Source organism: Cervus elaphus, chromosome 24 (assembly GCF_910594005.1).
Source record: "Cervus elaphus chromosome 24, mCerEla1.1, whole genome shotgun sequence".
NCBI classification, from domain to species: domain Eukaryota; kingdom Metazoa; phylum Chordata; class Mammalia; order Artiodactyla; family Cervidae; genus Cervus; species Cervus elaphus.
In genome coordinates this window covers 42,134,048-42,150,732 of record NC_057838.1, presented here as the reverse complement: position 1 = coordinate 42,150,732, position 16,685 = coordinate 42,134,048, and the positions used below count along the sequence as shown (strand labels likewise).

At 41.6% G+C, this 16,685-nt stretch overlaps 1 protein-coding gene across 9 annotated transcripts in view; it reads right to left on the bottom strand.

The window, feature by feature from the left end:
* FOXP1 (forkhead box P1) overlaps nucleotides 1-16,685 on the bottom strand; it is a 611,760-nt gene that overhangs the window by 158,479 nt on the left and 436,596 nt on the right. The window contains exon 1 of one of the 9 annotated variants that reach the window (XM_043886579.1): nucleotides 12,119-12,532. The exons of the other annotated variants lie outside the window; for them this stretch is intronic. The gene's annotated coding sequence lies outside the window, so the exon portion shown is untranslated. Of the gene's footprint in view, nucleotides 1-12,118; nucleotides 12,533-16,685 lie in introns of those variants that run through there. 9 annotated transcript variants of the gene reach the window in all.

Below are 16,685 nucleotides of genomic sequence, written 5' to 3'. Positions count from 1 at the left end.
GGTTCCAACCACTGTGGATGGTGACTGTAGCCATAAAATTAAAAGACACTTGCTCCTTGGAAGGAAAGCTTTGACAAACCTAGACAGCATATTAAAAAGCAAAGACATCACTTTGCCAACAAAGGTCCGAATAGTCACAGATATAGTTTTTCCAATAGTCATGTATGGATGTGAGAGTTGGATCATAAAGAAGGCTGAACACCAAAGAATTGATGCTTTCAAACTGTGGTGCTAAAGAACACCCCTGAGAATCCCCTGAACTTCAAGGAGATCAAACGAGTCAATCCTAAAGGAAATCAACCCTGAATATTCATTGGAAGGACTGATGCTGAAGTTAAAGTTCCAATACTTTGGCCACCTGATGCAGAGTTCACACAATGGAAAAGACTCTGATGTTGAAGGCAAAGGAGAAAAGGATGGCAGAAGATGAGATGGTTAGATAGCACCACTTTCTCAATGGACATGAATTTGAGCAAACTACAGGAGATAGTGAAGAACAGGGAAGCCTGGCATGCTGCAGTCCACGGGGTCACAAAAAATCAAGAAAACAATATGCACATAATTTACAAATGGAGTACTTGGTTATCACAAGAAAACGGAAAAGTGAGCTAATCTCACAGAGGGAATTCAGCCATTCAAAGTATGAAAATATTAGACGTCCAAGGAAAATTCTGATTCTAATGACTGTAAAAATATTAGATATACAAAGAAAGATAGCTCCACAGCAGACTCTCAAGTCATATTACTGGTGACATAAGTAAATAACAATCAAAAACACACTCTATTAGAACCTGAATACACAGAAAGTCACAACAACCAGTGAAAAATCACCCGAGAACCTTTTCACCAGTCACTGTTTGGTTCAATCTGTGACGTACAAATAAAGCCGTAGACTCTGTGCATTAGTTCACTGGTAGTTGATTCACCTGGCTCCACCCCACTGAAAGCAGGTGGGGCCAACAAGCAATGCCTTACATTATCTGGGGTACTGGATTTGGATCAATGACCTAGAAGAGAAAAGTTCTATGTAGCATCATCCACTCTCAGAGCTCTGACAGCTCCATAAAGCATACTATACTTTGAAGGTGTTCTAGAGCAGTGAATATTTAGAGAGGGCGTGGCTTTCACCAAATGCGCCACAGCCTCTGCAAGTGATGTGACAGACATATCAGCTGGACAGACATGGTAAAAAAAAAACCGGAGCAGAGACCATCCCACTCCTACAACCCTCCAAAACTACGTGTTCAAGTTAAGACCAAAAGGGACAGGAAACGGAAAAGTCAAAGTTCCCTATCGTCATCACTGTCCTAATTGCAAAGACAGAGCCATGAGCAGTGTTGCCCCCACCTGTGGGCGTGCGGAAAGATGACGCCACCATGCAGCGTCCCCTCCACCACTGGACCACTGCAATCTCTTTACTGTCTCACACCAGCTTGAACCTCCAGATCTACTTCCAAGGCCAGTTTTCCCAAATCCTTACTGATAGGAATTTATATTCTTTTTTTTTTTAATATTTATTTTTCTTTATTTGGCTGCATAGAGTCTTAGTTGTGGCACGTGGGATCCAGTTCCCTGACCAGGGATTGAACCCAGCTCCCCTGTATCAGGAGCACAGAGTCTTAGCCACTGGACCACCAGGGAATTCCCTGATTTCATATTCTTGAAGTGATACATAAGATGGTGATCACTGTTATGACATTAATAGTCATATACCCTTTGCTTTACTTTAAAATCTAACAGATAATGCAAAGACATGAGTACCGGTAGGTTAGGAGTGTGTCTGTGTTTGTATGGAAATGCAGGCAATCTATTAGAGTGTATTTTCTTCGGAGAAAAGATGACAAATGTCATTTCCTTCTTCTTTTTTAAAAACATTTCGGAAAAGCTGGGAAGGAGAAGAGAGTCCTGCAGCTGTGTTCTTGCACCATGCCATGATTCACCAGCATTCACGCTATAGCGTTCAAACACCATCTCACGCAGCCTCCACAAGACACAGACGCAGGAATACCACAAGGCTGTTGACAGAAGGAGGCATTTTGCTATAAGCCCCACCCCAAAGGAAACTTAGGAAGCAGAAAAAGGGTCAGCAAACCCTATATTCACTTGCGGTTATGAATAACCTTTTTTATTTTAAGGTGCATATAAGATGCTTCCTGCCAAAGAAGGTCAAAGTCAGGAATTTTCATAAGACAAAAAGAAAAAGGACATCTATGATCCTCTTGCAAAAGCAGCTGAAATACGTTTAATGACCACAAACAGTCAGAGAGTCTGTTTGAAGTCTTATATAAGAGGGGAGAAAAAGCCCCACCATCATACTCTTACTCCATACACCTATTAACACAGGGCCCTATAACCACCTTGCTGAGGCCCCGGTTGGCTGCTCCTGGCTGGAGTCGGTGCCAGACGCTGAATCACCACCACCAAGTCTCCGGCACCTGAGTTGTGTTTGGAAGGATTCCATTCAAGCACTGCCCAAGCCTGAGCCTGTCTAGCTTATGAGAGTTGACAAGACCACAGCCTGGGGTGCTGTGACTGGAGGCAACATGAGCATTGCAATGAAGTAAAACAGAAGTCAAGTTTATTAGAGAATGTCTAAAATGTTAAGCTGGATGCTGCGTGAAATCCATTTCCCCTTGTTAAGGAAGGACCAGACTGTATCCAAAAATGAGTAAATACACTGGCCCGGTCCTTTTCCATGGTTCCAAAGTAGAAAACGGGGTGGGGTGGGGGTCAAAAACACAAGAATAAGTGAATCAAAGGGATCTATGAACTCACTGTAATAACCTGCTGTTTTCTGCAATTGCTTTTTATGAGGGTGCAGCCCGGCGACTCTCATTATGAATAATCCAGATTCTTATCTTTTCATACCTTGGAGTGAGACTTGCTAATTTTGAAAGCTGCAGAAAAATCAGGCTGGAATCATGCTCAAATAAAGGAGAATCTTCTATGATTTTACTAGTAACACTGGACTTATTTTCGGCCCAAGCAAATGATGCTATATCTCTTTTTCTTCTTGTGACGTAAACCACACGTGCTGTTGATGCCCTAAGAGGAAATTAAACCCTTAGAATGCTTCACCTTCACTAATTACCTTTCTTTCCTTAATTGAATTTTGGTCAAAGAAACAAGAGGGGAACCAAGTTCAGTTGAGATAAAAGACAAAAGAAAGAAATAGAAATGGGAAGAGGGGAAAGACCAAAATAGGACTAATAATCTAAAATTTGGAACTAACTGGGATTTGCCTGGTGGTCCAGTGGCTCAGATGCTGTGCTGCAAGTGCAAGGGCCTGAGTTTGATCCCTGGTGGAAGAACTAGATCCCACGGGCTGCAACTGAAAGACCCCACGTGTCACAACTAAGACCTGCTGCAGCCAAAAGAATACTTAGGAAAAAAAAGTTTGGAACTACTCACTCTCGGCCAAAGTTAGCCTAGATAGAAAAATCCAAGTATTTTCTAACAATTTACACTTCTCAAAGCAGTCATTTCAAACAGCAAAGATGACACCTGTATAAGAACTTAAAGAAATGAGGAACATCTAGAAATGGGGGGGGGGCAAAGGGAGACTAATAACTCCCCACGTTTAAAATAATAATATAAAAATGATGTACTGAACTGCTTACTATGTGCCAGGCACTATGCCAGTTAGTTGCTTTACACTTTAAAAAAAAAATTTTTTTTTTGTTCCCAAGCATTTCTAAGGCAAGCAAGGGAAACGTTTGTAATTATCGACGTAAAGTGGAAAAGCTAAGATGGTGAGGTTTGGTGCCTTGCCCAAGGTCACAAGTCTAGTGAGTGGTTAGGAGAGAAATACAAAAACAAACAAACATTGTCTTCTGAGAACTTGATACTCACATTCTACCAAGGTCAATGATTAGACCAAATATGGCCAAGGGTAATCCTGCCACATGGACACGCAGTCCTCTGGAGCCAAAAAGGCACGAATGAATGTGCATCCCACTGCCTCAGGGATGAAAGAAAAAGCCTTCCACAGCATCACACATCCCAACTCATTTGCCTCTTTTGCCCACTGAAGACTTGCTTTTTTTTTTTCCCAACCAGATCTTCCTGTTCCCAGGACTCTTGGAGTCACAGTCACATCTGTAATTCTCTTGTGTTCTCTGCCCACATTTACCTGGCATCCAAGTATCTTCTCCATTTAAGCTCCACCCTTCCCAGACAAATACTGCAAGATCTGATCTATAAATAGAATTGTAAAAAGTTGAATTCAAAGAAGCAGAGTAGGATGGTAGTTGCCAGGGGCTGGAAGGAGGGGAGACGGCAAGGTACTCGTCAAAGGCCACAAAGGTTCAGCCGTGTGAGATGAATAAGCTCTGCGAATGTAACCTACAGCACCATGACTATGCTCAGTAATACTGTACTACGTGCGTGGAGTTTTCCAAGAGGATACATCTTAAATCCTCTCCCTATATACACAAAAGGGTAATTATATAGAGGTAATGGACAAGGTATTTAATTTGTGGTGACCTTTTCGCAATGTACAGCTATATGAAAACAAGCTGTACACTTTAATACACATACCATTTCTTTATGTCAAAGTTATCTCGATAAAGTTGTTTGAAAAGTAAAATAAATCTTAAAAAAAAAAATACATTCTACCTTTTCCTAAAATCTCATCCAACTCCTTCAGGTCGCGGAATCCTCCCCTTGGGACCCCAGGGAGCAGCGCTGCCTGTGAGAGCCGCCAGCATCCTGGGTCTCTGCTGCTAGGATGGCCATCCCCAAGCAGGCAGACAGGAAGATCTCCAAATCCCCCTCACAATCATCGACACAGGTTCCACCATCTCTGAGGACACCGATGCTGTCACCATCATCCTCTTTGATCCTTTCTTCAAGCCCCAGTAGGGACATGTCCCCTGCTCCATGGTTCAACTGAGCCAAGGTCGGACTTTCGCAGAAAAAGCTTTTCGTCCAGCAAACAAAGGGGACACTGAGCTGAGAGAGGATAGATTTCTTTCCACAGTTTAACTGAAGTCCAGCCGCAGTTTATGCAGTCCAACACCCGTGTCTCTGCTCCCTCTTTGTTTAAGTTCGACCCACCTTTCTCCACCTTCCAGGCAGGGAGAGTCCAGTAGATTTTTGGCCCTGGTACTTACAATCCACTATAGATTCTCACATTCTACTACAGCTCCTTGTTACTTGTCTAAGTGGTGGTGGGTGTTAAGTGATTGTATTATTTTTTTTTTCTCTGAAAAAAAAAAAATTCCCCCCTCACTTATTGAGATGTATTAATATAAAACCCTCTAATAGTTCTAAATGTACATGATGATTTTATATACATATACACATATTTATATGTAAACAATTCCCACAACAAGCTCAGCCAACATCCATCACTGTACATAATTTCAATCTTTTTCTTGGGATGAGAACTTTGAGGATCTACTCTGTTAGTAACTTCTAAATACACAAGACAGTATCATTAACTTCAGTCACCACGCTGTATGTGACATCCTCAAAATTTATCTTTACAGCTTGTGACAAACCACCCATTTCCCTAATCCTCAAATTCTGGCAATCACCCACCTGCTCTTTGTTTTTATGAGTTTTATCATGTTAAATCCCACATACAAGTAACATTACAGGTATTTGTCTTTCTTTGACTTATTTTACTTAGCAGGATGTTCTGAACACCCACCCATGTTGCTAAAAATGACAGGATTTCCATTTTATGGGTGAATATTATTCCCTGTGTGTATGTATGTATATCACATTTTCTTTATTCATTCATCTATTGAAGGACATTTAGGTTTTCTTTTTCCATATCTTGGCTACTGTACATAATGCTGCAATGAACATGGGGCTGTAGATAGTTTTTCCAGATAATGATCTCATTTCCTTTGGGTACATACCCAGAAATGGAATTGCTGGATTGTACGACAGCCCTAATTTTTTGAGGAACTTCCATACTGTTTTCCACAGTGGTTGCACCACTTTACATTCCCCCTACCAGTGCAGAAGAGCTCACCATTCTTCATATCCTCACCAACTCTTTGTTATTTCTTGTCTTCTTGATAAGAGTCATTCTAACAGGTGTGAAGTGACATCTTACCGTGGCTTTGATCTGCATTTCCAATTAAATGTATCCTGAAAACTTGTGATCCTGGCTGGTGGGGATAGGGAAGATACTAATATAAGTTGCTATTTTGTGAGTGTATATTGCCTGACAATTACTGAACAGTACTGGTACACAATCTCATTTAATTTTCACAGTCCTTTGAAGCAGTATTATACCCAGTTAACATATATGGAAACATAGGAACAGAGAGGTTAAATTCTAAAGATTATGTGAGATAAACACAACCCTTAGCACAGCACCTATACATGATAATTACTTATTTAATGAAAACTAGTACTAGAGTACACTGCCCCATAAATAAGAAAAGATATTTTGTGGGAAACAAAGATTCCTCTTCCCCAGTGATCTCAATCCACTGGCTAGCCCCTTTATAGAAATACTGAGAGAACCAGAGTATCCTCTAATGAGCCCAGATGAATCTCGGGATCTGGCTTGGCCATAAATTGTTTTATGTAGACAGAAAACTTATCAAGTATGCCCAAGGTCACACAATCTAGCTTAGAATACCTTCCTTTATACTTCAAGAATGACATAACTCGAAAAGGCCACTAATGTACACAACCATGGACTTGGAATTCCTGCATTCACATGGAAACTGCATTCACATGCTAGACAGGACAGATCACTACAGAAAAATTTAGAAATATCTAGAAGAATACAGTCAGAGAAGGCAAGGGCACCCTACTCCAGTACTCTTGCCTGGAAAATCCCATGGACGGAGGAGCCTGGTAGGCTGCAGTCCATGGGGTCGCGAAGAGTCGGACATGACTGAGCAACTTCACTTTCACTTTTCACTTTCATGCATTGGAGAAGGAAATGGCAACCCACTCCAGTGTTCTTGCCTGAAGAATCCCAGAGACAGGGGAGCCTGGTGAGCTGCTGTCTATGGGGTCGCGCAGAGTCGGACATGACTGAAGTGACTTAGCAGTTAGCAGAAGAATACAGTGAGTTAATCTAAGCAACGCTCAAAGGAACTTTGCAGTTACCTTTTGGAAGATCTGGTAACTCTGGTCAAGGAATTAGAAATATTTTCTTAAAAGGGAGGTTAAAAACAAAACTGTGTTCATCAGATGGACAATAGTGTTCACAGACTTGTACTCATAGGGTAACAGTGATCTTTGGAACTTCTGGTCACTGCAGCATAAGGTGGAACTTGAGTCTCCAGGCAAGAAGAAATAGAAATTCTCTGGGAATTTGGGGGAATTACTGACCTTGGGAGAGGCATAGACTTCCAAAGAAAGACAGGTTTACTTTATAAAACATTAACAGAGTCTACAGAAGCAGCACATGGTCGTGAAGTGTCCATTAGTCATTCTGCCTGATTTGAATCCCAGCTCCACCACTTGCAACCTGTGTGACCCTAGACAAGTTACCTAATCTCTCTGTGCCTCAGTTTCTTCAACTGTTAAAATGAGAAGAAATAACAGTCCCTATATCATAATTAATATGTACAATGTGCACAGCCCAGGATCTGATGTCAAATAAGTGCTTCTTAAGTTTTTAAGTTGGAGAAAGATAAATATCATATGACATCACTTATATGTGGAATTTTAAAAAGTGATACCAATGAATTTACTTATAGAAATAGACTCACAGACATAGAAAGCAAACTTAAGATTAGCAAAGTGGGAGGGACGGATAAATTAGGAGTTTGGGATTAACATACATACAGTTTTATATATACATAAGAAAACAAACAAGCATCTACTGTATAGCACAGGGAACTATATTAAATATCTTATAATAACCTATAGTAGAAAAGAATTTGAAAAAGAATGCACATGTGCAAGTGTGCTAAGTAGCTTCAGTTGTGTCCGACTCTGCCACTCTATGGACTGTAGCCCACCAGGCTCCTCTGTCCATGGGATTCTCCAGGCAAGAATCCTGGAGTGGGTTGCCATCCCCTCCTCCAAGGAATCTTTCCGATCCAGGGATCAAACTCACGTCTCTTATGCCTCCTGCCTTGGCAGGTTGGTTCTTTACCATCTGCACCACCTGGGAAATCCAAAAAAGAATACATACACATATATGTATATATGTATACATATATATATACACACACACACATATATATATACACACACACACGGAGAGGTTCAGTACATCACTGAATCACTGTGAGGTACACCTGAAACAAATGCAACACTGTAAATCAACTAGACTTCAATTTTAGAAAAGCACTTAAAAATGATTACTCCTCTTAGAAGATACGAAAAATGCATAAGTTAATTCAGAAAATAAAAAGTCAACTGTAATAGCCTCATCTACACATGACACCCTGCCAACATCTGGGGGCATATGCTTATGTAAATTACTTTTCTGAAGCAAAACTGGAATCATTATTCACACACTTCTGAAAATCATTTTTTTCAAATTAAAAACATATTTTGAATGGAGATTTTTCAAACCTAATTTCTATGTTTCAGCTTCCAACAAACAAACAGTTCTGGGAACCAAACAACCTAAATTCTACCCCCACCCTAGTCTAGAAACCTTCCAGAGAAGGTCTGAACGTAGACTTAAAACTGCAGATGGCATGTGACTAATTTTTATTCTGTAAGTAGTAACCATAGGAAGGAACCCAAAACACATGAGAATTTAAGAATCATACAGCAACACTGAGGGTTAACAGAACGTTTCAAATCTTTTGCCCCCAAGCCCACAACCACAGAGTAACTTCTCACTTTGCACAGCCAATGAGCAGTGTCTGTTTTTTTGCAAAGAACCAACTAACTTGATTTTTGTGGAAGTTAAATTGCCAACATCATGTTGAGTTAAAGCGAAACAAAACAAAAATCAAATTTTTAGCCCAAGCTGTATCCAAAAAAAAAAAAAAACCACCCCAAAAACTCCTAACTTTGATGCTGAAGAGATTAAAAGTCAGCATGATTACTCTCCAGCAGTTCCTCCCTTCCATCTCCATCAACACCATGCACTAGATTTATTTTCCAGTCCAGTTTCTTCATGGCAAAATACTTTCTCATGAGACTGCCTGTGGTCAGGGCTGAGTATGTCACAGGAAAAATGTTCCTCATGGCATCTAGATCATACCCTTTTCAGGTCTTGCCTGACCATGAAATACAGACACACCCGGAAATTATAAACTATTTTAACAAGAGGACGTTTTCCCACCTCAAAAGAGGGATCATCTTCACAGCCTACCTATGTCCCAAGGGTGTTCCGAGTATTAATGAGTTAGCATTAGTCAGGCACTTTGATTGTACAGACAAAAGGCTGTGTATAAGTACAAAGTCTGATGATCCAACCCAAGTGCCTTTCGGAGAGTCACCCAAGGTGACGAAGAGAGGCAGTGGAAAGGCTGGTGCTTCTATGGTTGTCCTCTCTAGCACGAAGCCACCTCCCAGGCACACACACGCAGGGCGATCCTGATGGAAGCTACGCTGTGTTTGAGGGTTGACTGCATTGTTCCCTTATATAGTCAATGGAGAGGGAATCCCTCTGTGTTCATATTTCCAGTTCACATTCCAAGACAGTATAGGCAACAGAACAGATTTTCAGCTGTGATTTATAGGGCCTGATATGACTGGGCCAGGCACTATGCTAGGATCATCATTTGTTCAGGGTGTGGACGCAGGGGGCAGCCCCTGCACAAAACCATGCTGTAGTTATTATAAAATGTGCCCGTCTGTGCGTGTACACGTAGGTCAGTGCGTGCCGATGTATAAAGAATGTCACCATGCACTGATGCAATCCCTGCCAGAAGATGAAAACAAAGAAAAAACATTTTTTTTTGGTTTGCTTGTTTAAAAAAATCTACATTTCATGTAGACTCGAGACTTTCCCAAGGTCTCTAGAGGACTTGATCTGAGACAGCCAACAGCCCTGCAGGTCATAACAGTAAAGATGGAAAGATGTTTTGAGGGTATCTTGGAAACCTACGAGTAGACTCTTTGAAGGATACCACCTGCCTGACACGTTTTAAGAGAGAAGCAAAACTTGGCCACTAATAAAATGGTGCTGCTCACTGGTTACAGAAACCCTGGCATTATTTTCCTTTAGCTGAGCTGTTTACGTTTCAATGGAAAGTCGTAACATAGCCTTCAACAAAACTGTAACAACTGCTGATTTACCCAATGGCATCGTTATTTAAAACACACACACACACACACACACACACACACAAATACATTCTATCTCTCTCACTCACACACATCATAAAAACAGAGCTACTGAGGCAGGCATAACTAAGGAAAGCATCTAGAAAAGCCAAACTACAGCACAACTAATCCTGGGAAATCCTGTGCCATAAAATCATCCACCGCAATAGATTAATTCTCAGTAACAGCTGGGCAGACTCTCAGAAGGCCTGCAGGCTCCTGAGTCTTAAGGGTTAAATTGGTTGCCTTAAAAAAAAAAAAAGAAAACGACACATATAATTTCCTTTTATCATAAAACAATGCATTTATTCTTTTCTGTATGTCTGTTAAAGGGCACGGCTTTCTGAGTGGAAAACAAAACAGAACTTGGTCACATGTTTATTTGCTTCAGCTACTCCCTTCCCCTTCTGATAAATAATCAAACATGCCATCCAGAAAAAACAAAACCAGCGAGCTGGGAAATTTGATGGTCATCAAATAGACTGCGATACCAAGAAAAGCAGCCCACTGTTCCCACACTGGGTTTTCGGCCCCCACACCTACACTAACATCTGAGTAAATATCTCCAGTCACTCTTTCCATTTTCCCTGCAATTACTCCTACTGTTATACAAATTGTCCTTAAGGCAGTCTCAAACATAATTTTTTTTTCTCACAAAGTAGAACAACTTCTGAACATGAAAAAAGTCAGCCCAGCAAGAGCCATACGCATACACACACACACGCACTTACTTATTTTATGTATTGAAATGTTTCTTCCTTGAGAGGTGGGGGGACAGTGGCGGAGCCTACTTCTTTTTCTATTCTAATAGATGGCTGATTTAGAGGTTAAAATTTAAGTATATTTAGTCTGGGGACTAACAAACAAGGTTTAGAGTAGTAACAATTCCCTTCAGATCAAAAGAGCTAATTTTCTACTTCCTGTCTATTCCCTGACCAGTACATAGTAAAAAAAAAAAAAAAAATTAGCACCTGGCTTACCAGTTATTCCGAAGTTGGGGGTCAGGGTTGGGGGAGGGGTGTGGGGAGAGAGGAGGGGAGCCCAAGGGATATCCACATCAGACAGGAAAAGGTGGAACCTTTTTAAAAAAATGACAAACCATGTCTTGAAAAAGTCATTTCAAGAGAAAGGACCCAGGAGCACCCACATGGCTCTTGGGCACAGACAGAAGCAGCAGCCCGGGTCCGACGGCTCTCCCTGCCATCCTAATTATCCACGATGAGCGTTCTGAAAAGACCCTTCCCACATCAAAGTTAACAGCCATCTCAGAAAGTGAGGCGGGCTTTCTCTTTCCTTTTCGCAGTGCACTCCGTTTAAACAATAGTAATATGAATGAGATAATGACCGTGCTTGTTTCAGCAGTCTGACTTTTATTGGCATGAAATTGGTACAAATATTATCAAGACCGATGCACAAACGACGACGGGGTCATGATGCATGCATCGAGGACAAGCCGGCAGACGCAGAATTACCAAGGCACCATCCCCACACCCCCGACTCCTGGTGATAACAGGAAGGAAAAGAAGGCGACACAAGACACCATCACAAATAAGCAGAGTGAGGTTCTAATCTCCGTTCAAGCCCCTAGACTGGTCCTGACAACCCGCGGCTGCTGACTTAGCTGAGACTACCCGAAGACACATTTGAAAGCAAGACTGAATCACTAAGGAGTCAGAAGGATCACTAAGGAGTTAGAAGGAACCGGTCCTCTCAAGGCTCTAAAAAGAAAAACGGCTTTGATGGGGGTGGGGGTGGGGTGGGGGGAAGAACAGTAAACAAGTTGGATCATCTAATTTTGCCCTTCAGAATGTCCGTGCAGGAGTGGATCCCTACTTTTAAAAGTTTCACCCAGCAAAATGTTCCGTTTTTTGGGTTTTTTTTTTCTTTTCCTCTGGACACTTACAGAGAAAATGAAGAGTTTGACCGAGAGAGCTCACACTGTCTGCCTCTGGATTTCCGTCTTCTTGCTGTCGATGGTTCTGGCTGTTTCTGTGAAGCGGGGGTTGCCGAGTGGTAAAAAAGATGTTTGAATAAACAGGAAGTCCTGTGCGGCTGAAGTACACTCGAGGAGAAAACACACTGGAACATTGCCCTTTGTAGGCAACCTCAGGGACGCTTGCCTCCACAGTAGCTGCCTGGGCTCTCACTAAATGACAAAGAAACCGCAAGAATTCCTCAAGTAATTCTTCACTTTCAAAGTTGAAAGATCAGTTGGAGCTTGCAGGTAATTTTCAAAGTTGCATTTAGCACTTAAAGAAATCTATTCAGGCTACACTGTATCTAAATCACTCCAGGTCTGCAAGCATGGACAGAGCATCAGAATTGCGCCCTGGCTAGTCCAAGCCCTAGCCAAACACAGCTCATTCACCCAGACAAACACACAGCGACCGGGGTTTTGGAAAACCTGCTCATGAGATATTTTTGTGATGACATTAACATCGGCAGGATGCCTCAAAGGGGGGTAAGAATAAAGGAAGAAAGAAAATTCAGATTCTGCAGACTTTAGAGGATTTTGTCACATGTATTTTTAAACAACACATCGCCTGCATTCCAGGGACATGCCCTTGAGCTTGCTTTTGCTGCTCTTCCTTTTCTCTGCAATCAGCCCAACTACCTGTTTATCTCCAGATGCCTGGTTTGTCTACGTGAACACTCTGGAACCCCCAAACTAATTATCAAAGTCCTGTCTTCTGTCACCCGAGTAACTTGACAGATATTGTGAAGAAAAGTAAACTGCTGAAGGCAGAGAAGTCAGCTTGAAAAATACGATGAAGAGTTGAACAGCCATATTCAAAGAAAGAAAAAAAAAAAGAAGGGAAAGACGAGGGGGAGGGGGAAGAGGAAGAAAAAGGATCCCTTCTAAAAACGCACTGCTGCTGTGGCAATGCTCCTCTGCCATGGAAGCAACTGATTCGTTACTGAGCCTGGAATGCTGGACTGTCTGTCATCCAGGTGCTAACACTCGGCGAAAATAACTCATTGGGAACTGTCAGTGGGATGTTTACATAGGCCCCAATCTTTTCTTCATAGAAGGAAATTTTTTACTGGAATTCATCTTCTTTTGATCTCACATTCAAAGCAACGGCAGCTTGATAGACATTCAAGTCTGAAAGCAAATCCAGACGCTGAAGATAAACCGCCAGAATATGACAGGCAGAAGCATCTAAAGCTTATAAAAACCAAGAGAACAGCATGTCGCCTGAGTATTACAATAGCAGAAATCAAGAGGCATATTAGGTGGAACTGATCAGCCACAAAAACAGTTCAAAAGGCAGATCAGAGAAACAGAGGATGAGGCTAGAAGGAAAAAAAAGGGGGGGGGGGGGAATCTGGTTTACTGCCTTACCTCCCTTCTGAGCCCTGCAGATCTCAGATGCCTGCCTCTCCACTTTTAGAAGGGGTGGAGTGTCCAATTCAAATGTTCCTGTTTAACTCAGCCAGTCTAGTTACAAACGCTGCAAATGACTTCCTAGCAATCCATTTCCAAGGGGCAAGGGAGACAGACAGACCTTCAGCTTGCTCAGTGTCCAGCATGCGGCATGGCATCAGCGCCGTCTGCATCTGATTTGTAACTCGGTTTCAAAAGGCACACAGCCTGGGCGCCAGGAAAGCCAGCCCTCAACAGGAGAGCTCTAGCGCTTGGAGCCCGGGTGAGAGGACTCTAAGCAGCCCGGTTACCTAGAAATGGCTCATTACCGAATGAACAGGAATGCTCCGGACTCCCGTCACACAGATAGATGTGTTCAGGGCAATGGATAGAGAACTGTTCGACACCTACTCGCTTTGAAGTCAACTAAGGCAATTTCATAAAGGAATTATGGCAAGAACTTTCTTAGAGGCACACAATTATTTCTTTTAAAAATAAGCCGCTTATTCTAATTAAAGTCAGTGCGTATAATGAAAAAGCAATTCTCCCAACAATTTTGTGCTTAGAGCTGTTTGTTAACAAACACTGAATGTGAACCAGCAGCATCAGGTCAAAGGACCACAGAATTCCAAATTATAATTTAGCCTGCGGTTACTCCTGACTGCAGACACCTCCAGGGAGTACAGAGCCAGATCTTTCCTGCAGCACCCATGGATTTTGAAAATTAGCCCCTCCCCTCATCTCTGCATAATAACCCAACAGCGCAACGTGGATTTAAAAATCTACTAACCAATTTAAAAAGCTGTAATCAGTTTAGGGTTTGCCTCACGCAAACAAGATTCCTGGGTAACTAAGCTACACATTCGAAAAACAAACAAAACAAACAAACACAACGAAAACCCTCCCAGATTCTGAGCCGATTTTGCTAAAAGGCACCTTCGGTCACGCTTTCATAGCTGTCTGATGTGCTAAGTTGGTCATTTGTCTTTAAACTGTACTAGTTCAATATATGAAAGTTGTCACTATTCTTCTACAAGCGTTTTAAAAAAAAAAAAAGTTGCTTTTAATACTTACTCACCAAAGTCTGCCAACTAAATATTCGACGTTGCTATAATGGTTCCCTTTACCCCAAACTGGGAGGTTTACCATGTAAAGCGCAATGCAAATTCCTTTATATATTATAAAATGCATCTTTCCTCTGCAAAGAATGCTGTCACCCCCACGGTGATACAAGGAACAGGAACACTTCATTTCTCACGACCATTAAAAGTCTTTTTAAAAAATCTGCCATGTATAAAGACCTTCATTAGTATAATTAAATGACTGTTGGGGTTTTTTGATACAAACAACTTTTGATCTGTCCTTTAAAAACCTCATAACAATATCATTAAAGAGTTACCATTTTTAAAAGAGAAATTGTCTGCTTAGGGCCATGGAAGAGTAGCCATGCTCTGGGCCGCTTCCTCTCTCTCCCTTTCAGACTTCTCCTGGACTTGAATGTCACCGTAGACCTTGAATCCTTGAATGTGAAATGGCTTCACGCTAATTGCTCTAATTGCTTGAAGATGTGCAGGCAGGTGAAACCTGATCCCCGTGGCCATTGTAGAGACCAAGAACAACACTGGAATGTTTACACAGTGGTTTGATTTTAATAGACAGAAGGGCTGAGTTTAAGACAGCAAAAACACAGCTAATAGGTGACCCCTTAATGTAGTCCTCCTTTAAAAAAAAAAAAAAAGAAGAGAACACACAACAAAAAACAATTTCATGTTCTAAAAGGCAGTGTCCTAAATGCCAAGGTTATTTGCTTGACTCTTGGAGTGAACACACGTTACGTTGCACCTGACATTTACACCCGAAACTCTACCCCGAATACATTTTTTTTTTTTACCTTAAAACAAAAAAGCACTTTATATGTCAGTCACCTTACAAACAGATTATGACTGTATGGTATTTCCAAGCAAGTGCATTCATTTAAATTTTAAATTGAATATTTTTCGCTCTTGTAAAACTCTTGGTCCCTTAAAGGAGAAGCCTTGCATCTCCTTTTTTATCCCCTTGGTTCTTCTGCTCCCCCTCTGCCCCCCACCGCCATTTACGGTATCTCTGACCCATGTACATTCCTGGATAGCAGTTAAAGTTGAATCCAAACCCCCTCCTGTTGGTGCTTTAGACAAATGTGCATCCTTTTGGTACCTCTTTTCTTTGTAACTACTCTGTGGGGCTGTGGTCTGTTTCTCATCCAGAGGGGCTAAGGCAGCCAGGGGAGTGGCTGACATAGTTATTCAGTGACAGTGGCCATTCTCTCTGGATATTTTAATCAACTGAGATGGATACAGAGGTTTGACAATGGCTCCCCAGAGCCCTCTCTTAACAGAGCACAAATGTAACCAATGCTGGACAGGAAACACCCTGCAGCAGGACCAAGATAAAAATACAACAGCACCTATGAGGTGTCAGTAACAAAAGGAAACCCACAGAAGTCAGGGGAAGGTTTAGACAGGTGTTGAGACAGACATATATGTACATCAAGGATCTGAATGTGCAGGAATGTTTCATACAGGGCCAAGCAAACTGTGAAACAGGAAGTAAGAATTAAACCTATTACAGAATAACACAAAACAGTGAAACGATTTTAAGGTTAAGCTGGGCAATTAAAAGCAATACATACATAATATGCCTTGTAAATAAGAGCAGAGGACAGGGAACACCCCACAGAGCTGGAAGCACATTCAAACGGCTATTCTCTTAAGTTATGCTGTGTATTAAACTTCTAATAATAAATATAAAATGCGGAAGAAAGGGGAGGGTGGGAGTCCTTTTAAAGTTATGAAACACTTTTAGTTATATAAGCTAAGTAATAAATATAGGAGCTTCTATCGCCTGGACTATTTGTCCCCAAATCCTGCAAGACAAAATGGTGAGACAAAAACTACTGGGTAGAAACACCCTTTTAAATTGCTGGTGCCTGACACACACATTGCATACGCTCACACCTTGTTCTAAAAGGTATAATCTCCTATGAAGACCGAATTCTTCCTTCTCCAAAAAAGGAGGGGGCACAAGTAACCATTTATCCATTTAAAGATTAAGTATAAACTAG